Raw genomic sequence first — 6,068 nt, forward strand, 5'->3', positions numbered from 1 at the left:
GTATCAGCCAGTATTTTTTTCTTTCAGAAGGGAGGGGAAAAAAAAAGATCCTGTTTATGTGGATGATGAAAATAAATACTTTTTTAATGGATGCCAAATGTCAGGCTAACAACCTTGAGAGCTTGATCACACCTCCTAAAAATGCAGATGAAGGCAAAACTCTCTAAGTTTTTTCATGTTTTACCCTGGATTTTCCCAGTTATCAGACTCCTGGGATTTGCATTTTCGGGAGGAATGATGTGGTGTGGCCCCTTGGCTTCACAGAGGCTGAGTGCATGAGGTGTCCTTTTGCCAGACTGAAGACAAGACTTACCAGCTCCTTCCCACTTCCCTGTCCCCTGTGCTGGTTAGAGCACGTCAGAGCACAAATCACACTGAGGTCACAATGCCACCAGCATCCTAGGGTGAGCCCAAGGCTCATTACTAGCCTGTTCTGAGCACACACACTGTCAAGGTTTCATCCTCCCCAGCCCCTTCACTGTATCTCCAAATACACGTTGCCAGCCAACTGGGAGAGCAGGTCTTGTTTTTGTGTCCATGCCTCAGCATTTTGCTTCTGCTCTGGGACTGTGACCCCATCCATCCTTGACCTGCCCATGACAGACTCAGACAGGATGAAAGAGCCCAAACATAAAAATTCTCAAAAATGTAAGGTAGAATAATTTTTCTGCCATTTATTTTTGTCTACTGTCTACCACTGCTGTGGGAGAAGTCCACAAAAGTGAACAGCAGAGTAGGTGGATTATACAAGACCATGGGCAGTTCCTGTTGCCACTGACTCTGCAGGGGCTGCAGAGTCCCCCAGAGTCGGAAAGGGAAGTTTTCCTGATGTGGGAATGCTTGAAATTGTTTAGGCACCTGCTCACATACTTCCACAAGTCTCAGTTAGAGGGAGGAAGAACCACAAAACTTAGAACAAAAACATATACATTGGAAAGTAAGATCTGGTGGGGTCTTTATTTTTTGCTTTTGTAAAGGAAGCGGATGCAGGTAAGTAAAGAAAGGAAGGTGGATTCTAATTTCTTGGTATTTGATTATTCAAGGGAATAAGAGGTACAGCAAAAATCCAACATGCAGTTTGGCAGAGTACAATACCATTATCCCATAGGAAGTAAAGACCATTTATTTCAGTGCTCTCTCCTCCGGATTTATAACTCCCATGTAAACTTTATGCAGACTTCACAGAGCAGGACTGTGGCAGGTTCAAGGAGTAAGGTCTTTCCTGTACAGTCACATTAAAACAAACCTCGTATTTGCCAGAGGCAGCCTCCAGTTTGTTTTCAGAAAGAGGAAGTGCAGTGAACTTCTTCATGGAGACTTCACTTATGATCTTCCTCATTTTATTTCCCCTTCATATTAAAATAGACCTTTTAGGCTGAAAGTTGATGGTTCCACTTTGTACATGCAAAGCATAACAGAATGGTGTGAGATGAAATGTAGAAGCTAGTCCAGAATGACACAAGGAAGAAAAGAGCTTCAGCTGCAAATGCTGAACCAGTCAGGATGTGAAAATCATTCCTCTCCTTCAAGCTGAAACAAAAATGTAGCAGAAAATATAATGTCTGGGTGGCATGAGCAGAAGTCCTGGGATCAGAACAAAAAAAAAAGGAAATTATTTAAGCATATTAAGTTTGTTTTAGGAGCTGTTGGAGCGTAGAGAGGAAGGAATCATTTGCTAATTGTGCCATACATTTTAGAGGTCCTCCTTATTTATTCTAGTCACATACATATGCACTCTTTTACTATGGAGAACTATTTAGCCTGCAGAGAACTACATTTTGATGTGCATGCATTGTAAAACCACTATAGGAAGAGTGTTTAGTAAGCAGCTAATGACTTCCTTAAAAGGATAATACAGTTAACAGTTGAGAGGATGTACAGCTAAATATGGCCCTTGTAAAACTTAGCAGATTCCATTAAAAAACAGACGTGCAGGAAGTGTCTAGTTCCTATTAGAACTGATTGTACACAGTTGCATGGGAAGAAATAAATTTAGTGTACAGAATTTTACATCACATCCTTTGAAAGCATTGATATTCTCTGGGGTCTGCAAATCTGTGCATCTGGTCCACATACACACACATACACACACAAACAATTAACTGGTGTGCAACTGCTTTAAAGGAAAACGTACATCTAAAACTCAGAGTCTGCACATCCCGAAGTGAAGGGCAACATCCTACTGACTGCAGCAGGCCTGGTCTGGTTACACCTGAACCTGTAAGTTAGGCTCTCCCCTTATGGATACTGCACTCACCCAGAGGGACTCCAGGTCTGTGTAAAGGAGGGGGAAATCCATCCCTGTAATTTCTGTGTTAGAAAAACAATTCCATTTTATTATTTGATATAATTTTCTATTTTGAAAATTAAAACAGAGCTAATGCTAAAATTTCCTTCATTGGATTAGTCATTTATTATGAACAGCAATTATGCATTCAGTCTTACTCAAGTTAAATGATTTTATGAGACGCTGTGTTTATTTTCAAGGTATTTTCAAGGAAAAGATTTGGAGCCGGAATCATTTAGCATTGAAAGGTCGGTGGTCACAGGAACCTGAAAAACCTTTCTCAACTGTATTTGAAATGATTTTTTAATTCATTTGCAAGGACATCAGAGAATCAATTTGCCTCTAGCCACAGTCCTGACGCCAGTGGGTAAAGCCAAGGAAATGACCCAGAGAGCATCAAGATAAATCCCTGATGAAATCCAAGGCAAAATTGCCTACCAGAAACCTAATGAAGCGGACTCAGAGGATATTCATGGACCCAAACAAAAGCTTTTTCTTCCCCCAGAAAGACTCAATTTCCATTGACACAGTGAAGCATCAAGCTTGTAGCATGGGGATGCCCCAGATGAGTTCAGGACCTCAGGAAGGAGTGAAGTTTCAGGCATCTGAGCAGCAAGGGCTCTCACTAGTTACTTGTGCTGCTCTGCAGACCACGGTGGGGACAAGACTCATGTGGGGCTTCCTTGACCATGCTGCCCTGTGGTCTGGCAGCTGAGGAGTGACCAAGGAAAGAAATGTTTAAAATAAATAGTTATAGAATTGTTTATGTTGGAAAAGACCTCTAAGATCATAAAGTCCAACCATTAACTTGGAACTGCCAAGTGCACCATTAAACTAAATGCCACATCTACACGTCTTTTAAATACCTCTATGGATGATGACTCCACTTCTCTGAGCACCCTGTTCCAATGCTTGACAACCCTTTTAGTGAAGAAGTTTTTCCTAATAACCAATCTAAACGTCCCCTCGCACAATTTGAAGCCCTTTCCTTTTGTCATAGAGATTATTACTTGGAAGAGGAGACTGACCCTCTCCTCACTACAAACTCCTTTCAGGCAGTTGTAGAGAGTGAAAAGGTCACCCCTGAGCCTCATTTTCTCCAGACTCAGCTCCCAGCTCCCCAGCTCCCTCGGCTGCTTCTCATAGGACTTGTGCTGCAGACCCTTCACCAGCCCTGTTACCCTTTTCTGACACCAGTCTTTTGTGTAATGAGGGGCCCAAAACTGAACGCTGAACTGAATTCAAGTTGTAGTCTCACCAGTGCCCAGTACAGGCGGACAATCACTGCCCTGGTCCTGCTGGCCACACTGTTTCTGATACAGGCCAGGATGCTATTGGCCTTCTTAACTACCTGGACACATGCTGGCTCACATCCAGCCACTGCCAACCAGCACCTCCAGGGCCTTTCCAATGAGTCACTTTCCAGCCACTCTGTCCCCAGCCTGTAGCACTGCCTGTAGCACTTGTGACACAAGTGCAGAACTCCTCACTTCATCTTATGGAACCTCACACACTGGCCTTGGCCCAGCCTTGGCCTTCCTACCCTCCAGCAGATCAACACTCCTATAGCCAAACATCCTTGAAACATCTTACTCTGCAGCACCCCAAAATATTTCCCTTCCTCTGGTGTGCAGTCCATCATAAACAGAGACGTTAACTCAGATTGACAGAAGAAAGCAGCAGCTGTCATACTGTGGAAGGAGTCCTTCTTTAGCAGGTTAAAAACAATGTATGCCTAGTAGCAAATATTTTTCATATTCCAAAGAGAAAATTAAACCAGTTTGGCAGACATATCTGGGCTCTCAGTACCAGTAAGCAAGAGGGAAGTGAAGAGTATCACTATTGCAAAGAAGAAGGTTTAAAAAATGAGGAGGACTTTTCATTGTGAGGCTTGAGTTTATGTTGTATTTTTATTACTACAGATGGTTTTGTGGAGAATATGATAGCTATCCTGCTGTGATGGAAGAATTACTTTCTTTAGAAACCTGAATTTCCAGTCTACAGGTTTTGAAGGAAATAAATAAACAGTTTCACACAGGAAATGAGCAGAAGTCTCTCTGTGGCACACAGCATTTGCACATCATTGATTTGTGATCTGATATTTAATGGACTACCTTGTGTTGAGAATACGGCACTGACATAAACTTCACAAACAGCACCAACAACCAGCTTCCTAAGAGCCCAGGAAAAATGAGTGCAGTCCCCAGCATCTCTTGTCATCCCTCTTCCAAATCTGCTGAAGTGCTTGGGCTAACAGCCACTCTACCTGTGACTTTTGCATGGTTTGTCCGGAACTGGAGTGATACACTTATGTTTTTACACACATAAAAATATAAGCAGGTTATAGATGTGGTGCTTAGAAACCTCTTTTAGCAACAGAATCATCACCGATATGCTTCTGCTGAGTCTGAGTCAAAACCACGTAACAAGGGCTAACATGAGCTGCTGCACAAGACAGCAATTGGCTCTGATGGGCCTCTTGTAGGGCCGTCACCAACCTCTTCCTTGCCCTTTCCAGCCTAACCAAAAAGTCACTAATATTATTATTAGTAACACAACAGAAATCCTAACACATATTAAAAAACCTTGTAATTTGCCATGTTTGCCCAAGATGTCAGTGAAGGCTCAAGAGTTTCTTGCCTCCTCCTTCCCAGAACTGGTACTTCTGGTGGGATTTAGGCTCCTGGTCCAAGGGCAGGCAGCAGCTGTCCAGTCTCATGACCTGTGAGGTTTACCTGGTATCATTGGGGAGGGAGCTCATTAGCTCAGTTCTGTAACGCCACATCACATCATGTTGTCAGGCATAAGATCACCAGCAGCCACGGCTGTCTCTGGAGCCTTCTCAGGCAGAGTGACTATCTCAGGAGCATTTCTTCCCCCTCCTGCAGTCTGGAGAAGTTGAAACTTTGCACACCCAAGGTGACATCCTCATACAGCCTGAGCAAACACCCCCAATCACTTTCTCCACTTTCTGTGCAGATGTTCATCTTCTTTACAGCTGATGGTTTGTTCACCCCGTTTCAGCATTCTCTGTTGCTCCAAAGCAGCAGCCCTCTGGGCAGGGACATGACAGACACCCTCCAGGTTTAGGACATGCTCTCCACAATAACCCTTGATGGGTGGAGAACCTGTAGTTGTCCTATTGTTTCCTATGACTGTCGCGGACCGCGCGGCTTGTCGGTGCCAGAGCACGAGACGCCGCGACCTTCCTAAAAGCGTCTCCAAAGCGAAGCCACTCCCAGCACACGCTCACACACACACACGCATGCACACACACACACGGATAGCTCCAGGAATGGATGGACGACAGAGAGCCGGGAAGGGTCTCTGTATGGGGTTCCGCGGATGAGGTTTATTGCAACCACACCGTAAAAGGTTCCAGGGACGAAGACAAAGAACAATGGAGGGCCCAGGTTTAAGTCCGGGAACGGATCGAGCTCCAGGGCCCAATGCTCTGATGGCACGGGAGCGGTACGAAGGCGGGACTGGGGAATGGGAGCCAATGGGGAAACTCTGAGGCAGTGGGGAGGGGCAAAGGCCAATGGGAGAAACAGGGAGTGGAGAACTTTCTAGGGCAGGGACATATCAGGTACAAAGGGGCGGGGAGGCCAACGGGCCGGCCAGGGAATCAGAACTGGGGTACATTACCATACCAAAGCAGAGCCGTCTGGGGGAAGCCTTTTCTGTTCATCCTAACCTCGGGAGGCTCTCTGATCTTAGGGACTCTCCTACTAGAGGCCTCTCTTTGTCCCTTGTTTCATAGGCTCAATGGCCGCCACAT

The 6,068-nt window shown here is 44.8% G+C and overlaps 1 long non-coding RNA gene across 1 annotated transcript; it reads right to left on the reverse strand.

Moving 5' to 3' along the window:
- Window positions 1–408: 408 nt before the first annotated feature.
- Window positions 409–5,661, reverse strand: LOC125338426. The gene is made up of 3 exons (XR_007208307.1): window positions 5,023–5,661; window positions 2,258–2,310; window positions 409–1,584 (listed from the first exon to the last, which is right to left on the reverse strand). It is a non-coding gene; the product is annotated as an uncharacterized LOC125338426 (long non-coding RNA).
- Between the last annotated feature and the right edge of the window lie 407 nt (window positions 5,662–6,068).

Source organism: Corvus hawaiiensis, chromosome 26, assembly GCF_020740725.1.
Source record: "Corvus hawaiiensis isolate bCorHaw1 chromosome 26, bCorHaw1.pri.cur, whole genome shotgun sequence".
Lineage (NCBI taxonomy): Eukaryota > Metazoa > Chordata > Aves > Passeriformes > Corvidae > Corvus > Corvus hawaiiensis.